This window comes from Panthera leo, chromosome D3 (genome assembly GCF_018350215.1).
Source record: "Panthera leo isolate Ple1 chromosome D3, P.leo_Ple1_pat1.1, whole genome shotgun sequence".
Taxonomy (NCBI): domain Eukaryota; kingdom Metazoa; phylum Chordata; class Mammalia; order Carnivora; family Felidae; genus Panthera; species Panthera leo.
This window is the reverse complement of record NC_056690.1, coordinates 12,642,328-12,658,403: the sequence shown is the minus strand read 5'-3', so window position 1 is coordinate 12,658,403 and position 16,076 is coordinate 12,642,328. Positions and strand designations below refer to the sequence as shown.

General features: G+C 48.2%; 1 long non-coding RNA gene across 1 annotated transcript; it reads left to right on the top strand.

Annotated features, from left to right (window-relative positions):
- Positions 1–2,894: 2,894 nt before the first annotated feature.
- On the top strand, positions 2,895–4,547 carry LOC122204073. The gene is made up of 3 exons (XR_006195468.1): positions 2,895–3,053; positions 3,415–3,759; positions 4,511–4,547. It is a non-coding gene; the product is annotated as an uncharacterized LOC122204073 (long non-coding RNA).
- Positions 4,548–16,076: the final 11,529 nt, after the last annotated feature.

Sequence of the window (16,076 nt, the reverse complement as noted above, 5' to 3'; positions counted from 1 at the left end):
TCTCCTGGAAGGATTTCTGTGAACGATGAAATGAGATGTACAGAAGTATACAGCATCGTGCCTGACGCTCGTAAGGGCCCAGGCAATGATCTCTGCCGTTTGCGAACAATATTTCTTCTCAAAGCCCATGAACTTTGTTGGCTTGCTCACTTGGCTCAGCTTCACCCTTTCTGCTTGCAGGAACTGAACTGAAAAAAAGGGAATCTGGGGATTAGGAAATTAGGGTGGACCTTACTGTCGAGGTAAGCACGCAAATGGCCTGCCGATTCCCACCTGAGAGAATCAGGGAGACTCACTTCCTGTTTTCCACCCCATGGGGGAGACTCACTTCCTGTTTTCACCCTACAGGGGCGACCTGCCCCGGGGAGCGCGGCCATAGCCTAAGGAACTCACCGGAAATGAGGCTGTCGGAAAGTTCCCAATTCATGTGATTCCTTTCAGGAGACCAGTCAGTTTTGTTCATTAAAACAACAACAACAACAACAACAACAACAACAACACTTTATTGCATTTTAATGACAAGAACCAAATGTACGCATTGCAGAAATTCAAATATGATAAATGTTTGGTAAACAGGGAGAGCCTTCCTTTCATCGGTACCATTGTCCATAAGCGAACACTAAGAACTTCTTCAGGTTTCTGTATGGGTCTTTTTTATATAATAACAACAATAGTAACAAGCATTTTTTGAGTGCTTAATGTGTGCCAAGCAAATGAAAATTCTTTCCACGCATTCTCTCACTTCACCCCCCACCCCCGACCATTGTGGATGGTGTGGGTATTAGGGTATCACCTTATTTTACAATTGAAGCAACTGGGGTTCAGAGACGTTGAGAAAACCCGGGGCCACAGAGGGAGCAGCCAGCGGGGCTGGGGTGTGAACTCCAGTTGGTTCCGCGAGGGTCCACGTACTTAGTCATTAACACAGGTGCACGCGCCCAACCCACCCTCCCCCCCTACAATTTCTATTGCTGTATAAGGATCACGTTATCCCCAGTGGTCTGCAACGCTTCGACGGGACCTATAGCTCTCATTGCTTCTTTTTAACAGCTGCCTAGATTCCATTATGGGGATGAACATAATTTATTTAACCAGTTCCCTGCTGACGGGCGTGTTTGTCCATTTGCCACTCTGCCCTGTCCCTCCTCGGCCCCAGAAGGGCTGGGCTTCCTCCAGGGCTCGGGCTTTAACAGCAAGATCAGCATAGTGTCTCCATCAATCTGAGCTAGCAGTCTTTAAAAATACATAACCCAAAAAATAAGGCTCCATTAAACAAACTTATAAAATATGAATGGGTTGCTCACTGCTGCCCCTTTGTCCAAGAGCAATCCCCTCGCCCCTGAAGAAAGTGAAGCTTCTCAGGTCTCTCCATGTATTGACGAGAGGGGTGTCGAGCTATCAAGGTGTGGGGGCTTGAGTCCAGTGCGATTGTGACCCTCAAATGGAAAGGGCCCGGGTAATCTGCGGAACCACACAGCACAGCTCGGCGTGCCTCAGTGCGCCTGGGTGCGCTGGGTGTTCAGATCACACACTAACCCAAAATGTGGTCAGAGCAGCTCTTCGGAAAGCAATGAATTGCCCGGGCGCCTGTGCAGAAGTAGGATAGCTTTAGGACTAAGGCCGTGGACATGAAGCCAGACTGCCCGGTTTGGAGCCCTGGCTCTGCCGTGCGTGATCTTGGGCAAGTCGCTTAACCTCTCCGTGCCTCGGTTTCCTCGTCTAGAAAATGATGATAGCAACAGTCCCTACCTCGTGGGACGATTGGGGGATTGCGTGAGTTCGAACAGGTAAAACAGAAGGCACCTGTGCACAGTTAGTATGACCCCTGGGCTGGCTGGTTTCCTTCCTAGGTTTGTGCGCACTATTTAAGATCTTTTAGAATTATGCAATTAACACACGGCCACTGCAACGAGAACAGGAAACCACACCTTTGCTCCCTCAGTCATCTGGAACCTCACCATCTAGAAGAAGCCACTGTGAACATTTTGGTGTGCAGCACTCCAAACATTTTCCTTTGTGGACAGTGTTCCTTTGCACACTCTCTCTTTTGCACGCCCACACGTACCCCCACATTCACATTAAATATATGTTGTAATTATATAAAACTTACAGCTCATGCACTCCTTTATAACTCAGTTCCTCCACTTAAAACAGTTTTTAACGTTTATTTTTGAGAGAGAGAGAGAGGGAGGGAGAGAGAGAGAGAGAGAGAGAGAGGGGGGGGGTGCAGAGAGAGAGAGGGAGACACAGAATCCGAAGCAGGCTCCAGGCTCTGAGCTGTCAGCACAGAGCCCTACATGGGGCTCAAACTCACAAGTGGTGAGATCATGACCTGAGCTGAAGTCAGACGCCTAACTGACTGAGTCCCCCAGGAGCCCCGTAATCTCTTCTTCTAAGGACACCAGTCATATTAGATTAGGACCCACCCTAATGACCTTGTTGTAACTTAATCACCTCTACAAAGACCTTGTCCCTACTGTCACATTCTCAGATACTGAAGCTTAGGAATTCAGTATATGAATTTGGGGATGATACCACCCGGCTCACAATACCCATCATTGGGTCGTTAATCACAAATACACAGGGATCACAAGTACATTTTGCCGGTGTGATGACTGATCAGCTGGTATTGGCAGCCTGGAAGGGTCGGTGTCTCGAAAGATTCTGAGATCCCATCTGGGCACAGTGGGAAAGACCAAGATGATGTCTTCTGTAGGTGGAGACCGAGGGAGCGTTGACACATACACGGCGGGTTGTCCTTTTGCCTGAACCCAACTTGAGCTTATTTGTGAGGTGGTCTTAGCCCATCGCATCACAGAGAGCGAGGCCATGTGGTAGGCATGCCCAGAAATGGGACTTTGCCAACAAATAGTTCACTCCCATTCTGACCACCAAGGTGATAATGATGGACGTGGTTGGGTCCATGAGGCTGACATTCCTGGCCCGGTACCTCTCAGCTCAGAAGAATCACCTGCCATTGGCTTGACTGAAAGGATCCACTGTTTTGAGATCATTTGGCCCCAGGGCCCGATGTTCATTCTGCTGCCGCATTGGTAAGTGAGGTCTGCTTCGGGTCAAGGGAATAGAATAGACAACCTTCCCTGGCTTACAGTTTCTTTTTGAGAAACCCTAATTCATCAGGGTTTTTATTACATCCTTGCAGGGATTTGGGGACGAGCAAGAAAAAAAACTTGTAGGCCTAGACTTCTGTATCATTAATTCCTTACTTCCTTTCTTATTTTCATTAATTCAACAAATATTTATTGAGAGCTTAATGTGCAAAGCATTATAGCCCATTTAAGAAGTGCAGGAAATGAGGCAGAGGAAAGGTTAGGACCTCTCTCTTGTATTTGATGGTTAGTCCATTTTTCTTGACTCCCGTTCCATTAATCTTTCTCTTCTTCTCTTGTCCAGAAATGTTGCTATCTTAGAGACACCAGGGAGACCCTGGCACTGGGAAGAGTGAGACAACATGTCAGCATCAGGGGAAGGTCTTAGCGATCGAATTTAGTGCCCTCGTTACTCAGATGGTAAAATGGAGCTTGCGAGAAATTCAGTGATTTGTCGAGGTCAGACAAGTTTCCGGTGGCCGAGAGCGGGCCAGGAGCCAGGCATCTTGATCCTTGGCTTGATCTCATTTGGGGGCACCCCAAATCTGGCCTGTTAGGTATCTTGCAAGTTTCAGATGTGTACAAATCGGGTCCCACTTCATTAGCATTTGTAAAGAAGAGTTACACTTGGAACCTCTCCAACCTAAAGGTAAGTGCCATTCACCTGAAATGCTTCCACGTGGTTTTTCAGAAGGGATGAACCAATTCCCTAATTTATATCCCTCTCACCTATGAAGAAGAACATCTGGTTCACCTCCTCTCCATTCTTACGGGATGTAGCCATCCACACGAAAAGCAAACCACAAAGTCTTCCTAATTCAGTACGGGAGAAATGACATCAGGGCTGTTTCCATTCTTACTTCTTTGACTTACAGTGTGGTTAGGCATTTTCTGAGATGTTAATTGCCTATAGATACTTATTCTGTTTCGAGTTGCATATTCATGTTTTTTGTTTGTTCTCCTATGGTGGGATTTTTATTTTTCTTATTCATTTGCAAGGATGCTTTACATAGGAATATGATCACTATTTTTATGGTTAAAGTGTCGGCTTCCTGGATGCTGCAAACGTTTCAGCATCATTTTTTTACACATGATCAAGATGCTTTCTTAGTTTTAATCTTTTCTGTCTAGGTGATTATTCCACCAACTGTCTTTCTCCTAATTTTGTGTGTTTTGCTTATTTTTTTCTTGATTAGACCCTTTGGGGTCTTGTATCCTTGTTTTGGACTTTTAAAATCCAAATTTCTTCCCCCCCCCCCACTTTGTTAATTGTTCTTTGTATTTTTCCTGTGGTTTGTTATTCTTTTCTAACTTTAGGGGGTTGATACTCAACTCACTTATTTGTATCCTTTTATTTATTTATTAAAAAAATTTTTTTAACGTTTATTCATCTTTGAGAGACAGAGCATGAGCAGGGAAGGGGCAGAGAGAGGGCGACACAGAATCTGAAGCAGGCTCCAGGCTCCAAGCTGCCAGCACAGAGCCCCACGCAGGGCTCAAACCCGCGAACTGCGAAATCGTGACCTGAGCCGAAGTCGGACGCTCAACTGACAGAGCCACCCAGGCACCCCATTTTGTATTCTGTTAAATACAACAATGGTAACATTTAATACTATGACTCACACTTCTGATTACAGCTTTGGGCACATCCCATGTGATTTAAAAAACACACAGTGTTCTCATTATCATTTTCCTTGTGGTAATGGTTGGTTTTGATTTCCTCTTTGTCCCAAGTTCCTTGGGAGCATGGTTTTAAATTTCCAAGTGGTCAAAGTTTTTAAAAAACACTCACAGCAATCTCTAGTTGTATTACCTTTTGATCGGACAATTCAGTTCTGAGCAACTGTTCGACGCTTGACATCTTGAGTACAGATACTCACGTATTTAACACAGGTCCGAGAATGTCTCTGCTCTTTGGGAAGCTTGAAGTCAGAAAGGCCTCTGACCCAGGATGCAGTTGAAACAGCCACAATTGCCAGAGGGTTCCTGTTTGTAGCCCTGATATGGGTTATAGTGATGGCTTAGATAGATGGTTAGATAGAGAAAGGTTAGGAGGACAGCTTTAGAATCTGCTTTTCTTACCCACCCCTCATATATATTTTAAATAAGGAAGTTACCTGATGATATCAGAGGCTAGAATTCTCTCCCTTTAGGCAAAGTCTGAAAGATACAGAACATAATGTCCCCTCATTGCTTATGCTGCTTCATCCAGAGAGCGTTCCAGAACTGAGTACATTTCTTGGGGGTTTTACCATACCTTGTGCTCGGTTCCCACTACCTCCTAGAAGAACTTTTGGTCCAACTGATTATTTGCTACCCATAAAGCTGAGTTTCAAAAGGGAGCCTAGCCCGCTGGGCGAAACTACGTTCTTAATTCACTGGAAACGCATGTTGTTGAACCATGGATTTTCATTTGAAGAACAAAAGTGTTGCCCATTGTAGAGTCCACTTAAAAAAATAGAGCAAGGGAGAGATTTTTATTTCCATATGGATTATGTTAAGGGCTGTGTGTGTGTGTGTGTGTGTGTGAATGTGTACGTATACATAAGAAAGAGAAATGGCCCTATTATGGGAAGCCTCATTAAAGAGGCCTGGAAAAGGTTAGTCCATTTGCAGACTGTACATCTTAATCTCTCCACACGGCACACTAACCTGGAAGGGGAGAGAGAATCTATGGCCAGAGAGACCTTGGCTTCGGTCCAAGTGCTGGCTCGAGTAGACCTTGCCTTTTCCCGCCGGCTACCCCTCATTAGCACTCTCTATTAACCTACAGAAACCGTTCTCCCAAGGGGCTCCAGGAAATGGGGGGACGTGCAAGCCAGTTCCGAGTGGGGGAGACCCAAGTCTTTCCTCTGGCTGCTGCTCATTTGCTGGCAGGTGCATTTGGGGTTTGGGCCCCTGGAAATTGGGGAGAGGAAACCAGGAGCGTGCTATAGCTTAAAGCAGTGCTGATAGGTTGAGCGGCCTTTCACCTGTTGCTGGCTGGTTCTCATCTGTGTTAACAGTTTCCAACTGGCCTCATTATTGGAGAAACTGGAGGCCTCTGGATAAGGGCCCTTAAGCTGGTTCTGCACAGGCCCCCAGATCCCCTCGAGGCCTTTTGTAGGTCCCATGTCACAACGCAGAGGAGTGGGAAAGAGGCGTGAGCTGGCTTTCGGCTGGAGTCTTTACCCAAAGTAAAGCAAACTGTGACTGGTTACTCACCCTTCCCAGCCTCAGTTTCCCGATGTGAAATGTGTGTGCGGATGTCGGGGGGTGTGGGAGGTGGAAACAGCAATTCCACCTACTTCTAAAGTCATGAGGATTAAGGAGAGAAGGAAGACCGCCAATGTTCATTTTTATTTATTTTGTATATGGCGGGTCAGGCTTGGGACTGGTGCTTTCATGGAGATGCTCAGAACATTACGCATTTCCCTTCCCACCCTTCCCCCTGCAGTGGAGCCCACTCCCTTGTCCCCTTCTCCATCTTCCCACCAATCCGTACCAGGCATTCTCGTCCTCCATCACCCAGGCCCTTGCTCCCCCAAAGTGTGGTCCATGGACCAGGACCACTGGAAACAGCTGGAAGCTTGTTAGACACGCAGAATCCCTGGCCTGGCCCAGATCTACTGAATCAGATGCTGCATTTTGGTCTCCAGGTGACTCTTGTGCATGGTAAGGTCATCGGTGCTGCCCAACAGACGCTTTTTTCACTGTGGGTGTGTAGCATCCAGGAAACTCTTACTGAGTAGAGTCGTAAAGGTTTAGGCACAAAGGGGACGCTGTTCTGGATACACATGTTCTCTCTTTGTCACTACTCTTTTAAGTTTTTCATGTTATTTCTGAGTACATCAAGAGGGGAGACGCTATTTGGAGCCTCTATGTCCTTAACACCTTGTAAAAGGCGCCTGAATCTGCAGACAATAGCAGAGATAGCTGCCCAAGGCAAGGCTAAAAATGTTTCTGGCAACCGAAGACAATTAAAGCCGGAGGAAGTGGGGAGGGAGTGGTTGGGAGTGTTTGAGCTGGAGAGTCCTACATCCAGATGTTTTCCTAAATATCTGGTCTTCCCAGTGAAAAGTAAGTGCCTTGATAGAGCAAAGCTTGTGTTCAAAGCTTCAGTCTCCAGCCCCCGAGGAGGCACAACATGTGGTCCAACATTTATTGCCTCAACCTGGATTTTGCATATTAGAGCGGGAAGGTGTCATTGAGACAGTCAATGGGAAGAAACACATTGCAAATACCCTCCTCTCCTCCATACCTGTGCCCTGGGCAGGCATCGCTAATCAATTATCACATTCTCTTACAATGAGCTCAGACTTGGGTACAGCGCGATAGCCCATCACCAACCGATCAGAACCGCCTTGGCCTGCATCAGCATAGCTGGCCTCAGTCTTCTAGAGCTGAGCGCCAGAGATGGCTGGCTGGCAGGTTGGTTTCCGAACAACCCGGTTGCACGTTCCCACGAGCTAAGACTCGGTAATGGTGACAGATTTAATGGTGACAAAATCACTGTGATTTTGGGGAGAGAGCGAACTTGGCTCCTTGGGTATGGAATTGGAGACAGGAATGCTCTCGATAATTGGTTCCATTAGCAGAGATGGAACACTGCATCTGCCCTTTTTTGTTGTTCCAGCACCCAGCACCTTATTTTCCTTTGGGGAAAATCCCACTCTTGGGTCTAGCAGTTCAGGCAAGATAGATTACATCTCTCTAGTCCAGAGGCTGGTATGTCATCAGTCAGGGCACTGCATCCCTCTGGCCTCAGCGATAGGTTCCACAGCAAGTTCATGGCCAATCAGAGCACCCCACCCCTCTGGCCTCAGCGATTGGTTCCACAGCAAGTGCATGGCCAATCAGAGCACCCCACCCCTCTGGCCTCAGCGATTGGTTCCACAGCAAGTGCATGGCCAATCAGAGCACCCCACCCCTCTGGCCTCAGCGATTGGTTCCACAGCAAGTGCATGGCCAATCAGAGCACCCCACCCCTCTGGCCTCAGCGATTGGTTCCACAGCAAGAGCGTGACCAATCAGAGCACTCTACCCCTCTGGCCTCAGCGATTGGGTCATAGGCGGGCATGTGACCCAAGCCACATTTGTTAGACTAGCTTACAAGGTTTAGTCCCAATTTGAAGAGGGACGAGGGTAAGTCTTTGACTTGGTAGCAAATTGCTGACCCTGGAACAGGTGACCTGCCACTTGGGCTAGGTCACACTTCAGTACTCACCACTAAAGAAATGGCATCCTTTAGGGCTGGTGCATGTGCTTGTACCTAGTTGGGTAGTGTAGCTATAGGCTAACCTGCCCATTTCACCAGCTACTGCTTATTTAAATCAGGTGTATTGTGTCCATATGCTTTATTCTGTTGGTCCAGTTTTTAAACGATGCCGCCTCCTAGGAGATCCATGGATGGATGCTAAGACAAGCGGGCCAGAGTTTGAGAAGCAGGATATTTGTGCGATCTCAACTCGTGCATCTTCCCCGAGACATTTATTAACTAACAACAGTACACAGTAACTTTACAGTGGAGAATCCTGGAGACAACTGGCAGTGAACAAAGGGAACATCACTAGTAATGAGACATCCCAACCTGTCACACTTCTTGTCATGATGCCCCGAAAAGGGTGCCGTGTGATTTCTGTGGCATTCTTGCCCCAGATGCAAAACCTCCATCCAATCATGAGAAGAGTCAATAAATCCAAATGGTGGAGGGCGGGGGGGGGGATATTCTACCAAAAAACCCCAGCCAGTTCTCTTTAAAAATGTCACGAAAGATCAAAACAGACAGTGGGATTGTCGCATATTGAAGAGCATTAAAGAGGCATGTTAACAAATGTCATGATCCCTGGTTGCATCCTGGAACAGAAACAACAAAAAAGTGAAAACCTGGAGAAATCCAAATAAAACCTGTAGATTCGTTGGTAGTATCGTACGAATGTTAATTTCCTGGTTTTGATCACCGGACCTTGGTCGTGTAAGATTTAACATTTGAAGCCCGGTGAAGGGTACGTGGGAACCCTCTGTACTATTCTCACAATTTTTCTGTGAGTCTGAAGCTATTTAAAAATAAAAAGTAAAAAACAAACCAAAAACCCTGATGCCACATCTTTATTTATTTATAGGCCAAGAATGTGGAAAGCTGGCATTTTCACACACTGCCGGTGGGGTGACAGATTGAGAAGCAGATCTAAAAGAGTGAACAATATGTATCCAAAGCCTTAAACATGTGAGCCCCTTCGGCCCAGCAATCACATTTTTAGGAAGTGACTCAAAAAAAGAAAAACCCGACAAAACCAAACAAAGAGTCGGGCAAGGGTGCAAAGCATGAACGAAGATGTTCACTGCTGTGTTGTTTATAAATATTGAACAATCGGAAACAGCCTTCACCGTCAGTACTGGGAATGAGATAGATAAATTACAGCAAATCCGAACAATGAAATATTGGGCAGCTACTCGGAAAACTGAGGTAGGTATGTTTATATGGCCAGGGAGAGAGGCCGATCTGTTTAAGTGAAAAATGTAGGTAACAAAATAATATATGTAGCATAATCTCACTTATCTAAAAAAAAAAAAAGCCATAAAAAGGCTGGAAGTGTATAGCAAACTGGCAATTACAGATTTCCGTGAGAAGTGAGATTAAGGGGACAGTTTTATTTTCTCTGTATTTGGATTTTAACAGTCATCAGATATATAATATTATAATGTATCAGATATTATGTATATATCATATATGTATTATGTATTATGGGAAAAATGGAGATATGCATTTCTGAGCAGTGGAGACACGGAAAACTAGTGGGAATAAATGAGGCCAATCCTTCCCTTTGCTCCCCGCACCAACAGGGCTTTCCATGTGTGATTCCAGACTTATCAAGCCCTCATCTGTCTCCATCAGCTACGGTCACGAGCCCGGCCAATGACAGGTAATAAGCCTGCTAGAAAAGTTGCAGAATTGCAGGTTCCTTCTGCTGACCGTGAACTCAGAGCGAAGGTTAAGGTGTGGGTCTGTCTGGGTAATCTGGGAAGTGGTCTGGCCCCCTTGGGGGCGGTGGGCTCCTGAAAGTTCGAGAACTTCCCTGGGGAGCTTCTCGCAGAGCCCCCAGTGGGGACTCCAGAACCAGAGTGGGGAAGGAGGAGGGCATTCAGAGGGTAGGGAAGGACGCAGTCTCCGGGGAAGGACCACCCTCCCTCTTACTGTCCATGGGGAGACAGTGACTTGGAACTACGACTCTCTGACTCGAGACTCAATATTGCATTTTAAATACCAAATACGGCGATGAGCGTAGAGAAAGAAGGTGACCAGTAATAATTTGATAAATTGGTTGGAATATGTCAGTTTCTGGGCCTTTCTAGGTGGGGTGTTCTAGGTTTGACTTCCAAGCTGGAAAAGACTGCCTTCTTAAAATTTGAGTTTCTTCGGGGCCCCCTGGGTGGTTTAGTCGGTTAAGCATCTGACTCTTGGTTTCAGCTCAGGTCATGATCTCATGTCTTCACGGGTTTGAGCCCTGCATCGGGTTCTGTGCTGGCAACCTGGAGCCTGATTGGGATTCTCTCTCTCTCCTTGCTCTCTGCCCCTCCCCACTCGCCCTGTCTCTGTCTCTCAAAATAAACTTTAACTACCGCCTCCCTCAAAATATGAAAGTTTCTTAAATTTCTCCCCAGAACAATCCCTTAAGGGTAAGGGCAGTGTGGTTTTCTGGGCATTCACAGTGTATATAATTTGATGGGCACTTGTTAATAATTTTTTTTTAAATTTTTTTTAACGTTTATTTATGTTTGAGACAGAGAGAGACAGAGCATGAACAGGGGAGGGGCAGAGAGAGAGACACAGAATCGGAAGCAGGCTCCAGGCTCTGAGCCGTCAGCCCAGAGCCCGACGCGGGGCTCGAACTCACGGACCGCGAGATCATGACCTGAGCTGAAGTCGGATGCTTTTGTTAATAATTTGAACACAAAACTAGGAATGCAAAATTGCTAGGGCCTTGCCAGAAGCATGAGGGGGTGTGTGTGTCCCTATACAACTGTGCCGTGCAAAGTAGGCCCACGAATGAAAGGCACACAAAGACATGTCGCCTCTGTATATAGTCTGGATGTTTGTCGATTCACTGATGAATGGATAAAAATGACCGAAGAGTGGTTTTGGTCCTTCTCCCCGCCTTCCCTGTTTTTCTGGGATCACTTGTCCACTTGAAAGGCCCTGTGGAAAGTCTGTCTGCCTGGCTGGGTGCTGAGCACACAGGAGAGAAGGCAGCATTAAAGGCTTCTGGCTGCATAGAGCCCATGGCCAAGTAGGGAGATGGGGCGCGCAAGGAGGCAATGACAGTGCAGGGTGGTCAGTGCAGGGGGGGGGAGGGGGGGCTGGAGAGCAGGGGGAGGGGCGTCCAACCTGATGGTGGGAGGGGGGCTTCCTGGAGTGATCTCTGGGCTGACAAGCTGCTTCATGGAGAAGGTGAGGGTGGGGTGGGCAGGTGAAGCGTCCCAGGCAGATGGGAGATGAAGACCTAAGCAGGGGAACTTGCCCCGGACTCGCCTGTGGGCCGTGAGCGGAAATCAATGGTCCCTCCCGGGCTTTGCTTTTTCCACACTGATGCCTTCTCCCCCCTGGCTCTGTCTCTCCTTCCTTCGCTCCCTTCCCTCTGCCCTGACACCTTTCCCCACCTCCTCCACCCCAGATCTCAGAATGAGAGCTGGAGAACTCGCTCAGGCAGGAAACAGTGACCCTCGGTGACAGGGAAACATAGCAGCTTGAGTGCCGGGCCCAGCCTGACGCTAATTCTCCAGGGAAGCCAACAAAGACCCCACATCTTAGCTCAGGCTGTGCCCCCTGCCCGGAAAGGCCATGTTCTGCTTTGTATTCAAATCTGTCCCCACCTTTAACATAAAGGCCACCTCCTTTGTGATGCCTCCAATTCTCTGATTTCCCAGGTAGAGCTAACTTGCTGTTCCCCTGTCTCCCCATCCCTTCTGAACCCGAAATGTATCTAGCGCTTAAAGTTCATTCTGTCGTGTATGAAAATGGCAGAGTGCGCTGGTTAGGAGCTCGGGCCTCGGAGTCAGATGCATGTGGAGTCCCACGCCGGCTCTCGTATTTGCTGTGTGACTTCAGGCTGGTTGCTTGACTCCTCTGAGCATCACTCTCCTCCTTAAACAGAACACACTTTGTAGAGAGGTGCCTCGTGTGGAGCATTGGGTGCCGGGCTTGGCATAAAGCAACAGCCTGGGCATTAGAAACAGCCGCCATCAACGGGTTGACGTATCTCTCTCCCTCACTGTGGGCCTCTGACAACAGGTCTCTTACCCTCAGTCACTGCTGCGTGATGATCAGGGCCGATAAATATTTACCGAAGCAAATCCAAAAAGTGTCTTCCTTCCCTAGAAAAAATTCTCCAGCAGCCTGCCTGGGGGGCCTGCCACAGACTCCTTATTTCCTCATTTAGTGAGGAATTGAACTATTTATTGAATATGGGGTTCTAAGGATTTGGGGGTACACAGCCTGGCCGCATGGAGATTATATTCTAGGGGAAAAGGCTGGTATTAAAGTAAGGACCTAAGCAATTATTTATTATTTATTTTTATTTTTTTAAGTTTATTCATTTAGAGAGAGAGAGAGAGAGAGCAGGGGAGGGGCAGAGAGAGGGAGAGAGAGAGAATCCCAAGCAGGTTCTGCACAGGCAGCTCAGAGTCCAATGTGGGGCTCAGACTCACGGATGGTGAGATCATGACATGAGCTGAAATCGAGAGTCGGGTGCTTAAAACTGAGCCCCCCCCCAGGAGCCCCCCAAGCAATTATTTAAATACAATTGCGATAAGTTCCAAGAAGTACAGGCACAGGGACCATTGAAGTGTATAAAAGGGGGCCCTTGATCTACTCTGGGAAGGGGGTGGTCAGTGGAGGGTTCCCTGAGGAAGGGAGGTTAGATGTATCTGGAAGATGCATAGGAGTTAAATGAGGGGAGGACTTTCTAGGCAGAAGGAATGGCTCGTGCAAAGATCCTGGGGTAGACAGGAGCATGCAATGTTAGAGAAAAGGAAGGAAGGGCAATAATGTAGCTGGAGTCCAAGGACAAAGGACAGTGCAGGGTGGATGGGACCAGAGAGGCGGACAGGAGCAAGACCACTGTCAGCCGTGGTGAGGAATCTGGACTTTTTTCTGGGGATGGGGCCTGAATGGGCCCTGGGGTGCCTTCAGAAGCCCTGAGAATTCTGGAATGCCCCGGCCCCTCTCCCACCTGGGGCTTATCAGAGAAACGTCCAGGCATGGGAATTCCCACGTAAGGCCCAGGATGTGGCCAGATCATCACCCAGCCCCCCTTGGATAACAGGAGCCACAGAGTCACAGAGAGGGGAGCAGAGGCGGGAGAAGCGACCGAGAATGGCGGGGATTTCCACAGCTTCACATGCCAAGGAAAGGCCAAACCACAGACAAGGGTGCCAGCGTGGGAAAGGAAAGGACATCGTAGAGAAGCAGGGACAGTGAGCTCCACTGAAATCCTTGCCATGTACCAGACAAGTCATTGAACTTGTCTAAGCCTCGGTTACTACCTCTGTAAAATGGGTATAAGAACAAGGGACTTCTAGGAAGTTAACTGAGATGAAATACGCGTTCAGCACGATGTCTGGTGCTCAGCGTGTGCCCAGTTCTCCCCCAGCCGGGGAATGCAGTTCGCCTTCCAAGAAAAAACCACGAATGCCAGGCTGTGGTTGGCTGATGTCGTCTTCCCGGTGTTGCTGTTAATATTTATCCGTAAGCACCATTTCCATTTCTATCAGCTACGTTTCAGAGAATATCTTTAAAGCTTTGATCAATGAAAGAAGAATCTCCATAGCGGTTGGAATGTGGCATCATATCCTGCTGGTGTAGAAGAGAGTTTCCTTCCTGGGAAAGCTCTCCTTGTAGCCTCAGAAGTGTTCTCTGCTCACTCCAATCCCTGACCTTGTGCTGTGTTGCCTCCACCCGAAACACCCTTTCCTTCTCCGTCGGTCCAAATTCCACTAGCCTTTCGGACTTGCTTCAATCACACAACCTTCCTGAAGCCTCTAAATGCGCGCCTAGGTCGGAAAGATGAGTCTTTCCTCATAGCTGCAAAATGGCTGCAGGGGCTCCAGACCTCACATCCTCTCGGCTTCACAGAGCTTTGAGCTTCATTGACCTGACTGGGGTCAAATTTTATCTGTGAGCCGATCCTAGTGCCCAGGGCATGCACAGCGTGATTAGCTTAGACTAATGACTGGCAAAATTTTTCTTAGAGAGCCAGATAGTAAATATTTTAGGCTGTAAGCCATATAGTCTCCATTGCAACTATCACCTCTGCTGTCATAGCATAAAAAAAGTCATAAGCCGTATGTAAATGAATGGCACAGCTGTGTCAATAAAACTTTATTTACAAAAGCGGGGGACCGACCGGCTTCGGTTTGCTGACTCCTGGTTTAGACCAATTCAAAATCCCATCCCTGCAATCGGATGGAGACAAACCAGATAGCCCAAGTGTGCGAAGAGTGCGCAAAGGAAATTCAGGGTGCTGTTTTACGACAAGAAAAGGCAGAACAAAGCAACTTTTTGGCTACAAGGATCGTAGCCGAATAAGGGTCTCCAAGCCGTCACTTGATCTCTTTCAGGGCACTTAAGAAAGGAACCAGGTTTGTGGGCTTAGAGAACTGCCTTATTCCCAGGCTCCCCCCCCCCCCACCCTCACTTCATGGGGAGCGGGCAGTGGGCTGGGAAATGATCTCATTTATGCAGATCCTATATCTTTCCGACACACTTTCAGATTTATGACCTCGAGGCCTTCCCGCCAGGCGAGAAGGTCAAGCACAGCATCGTCCTCGTTCTTACAGGTGCGGACACTTGATTTCTAGGTGTGGAACGGGAAGCCGTGAAGACAGAAGCCGTGGTTTTTCAATATTGGACCTAGAAGCTTAGTAGTCCTGCTACGAATACGCGTCCGTGCCCCTGCGTCCCGCGCCGTCCTCCCGGCAGACATCAACAATCCATCACCGCACTCTTTCCCGCTGAGCTCAGAGGGGTCTCAGAATCCCTGCGGCAACAGGGCTCGAGGCGGCCGCTCCCAACCAGTCAGGGCTAGCGCCCGAGGGGAGACACTTCTGCCGTGTTGAGTTGACCAGGCACTACTTGTGGGTTCACCCGGCTACTCGACACCCCCACTTGCAGCTGTTACTTTAGTGCTTATTATCAACCAGGAGCCAGGCTTGTCTCCTTGATCTCCGCCTCAGCCCCGGGGGACCCGGTGGACAGTTCCCCGTGAGCACAGACACAGCTCGCATGGGCAGTCTCAAGGAGCCACTCCCGGTACGTTCGTCCCAGGGCCTCCTCTGACGTCCCGAGAGCCTGCTGGGTGGCACCCAGGCTCTGTTGAGAAGTGCAGGGATTTAACCAACAAATGATGAGAGCCACTGAACAAATACCCCAGCCTCCTGTCCCCTGGGGGACTAGTTCCGGGACACATTCTGTACCGTTCTCAGGAGGTCCCTGTAAAATCAAGACCCTGGTGCCTATGGCAGAGACCTTGATAATACACTCCTTAAAAAGGCTTTTGGGGCACCTGGGTGGCTCAGTCGGTGAAGCGTCCCACTTCAGCTCAGGTCATGATCTCACGGTTCACGGGTTCGAGCCCCGCGCTGGGCTCTGTTCACAGCTCGGAGCCTGGAGCCTGCTTTGGACTCTGTGTCTCCCTCTCTCTCTGCTCTTTCCTCTCTCATGCTCTGTCTCTCAAAAATAAAGGAACATTGAAAAAAAAAAACTTTAAGGCTTTTTTTTTTCCCCTTCCTCATCTGCTCACTCCTACTCCTTGGGATTACGTTCCAAAAAAATGTACGCCCGCAAGTTCATAACTTAGGCCCTGCTTTTCAGGAGAACATTCCGGGATAGCTAGAACAATTAAGACATCAACTAGGTCAACCATGGGTCTCCATTTTATCTATCAGAAAACCAGCTCAAGCATTCAGGTGACTTCCCCAAGGTCACCCAGC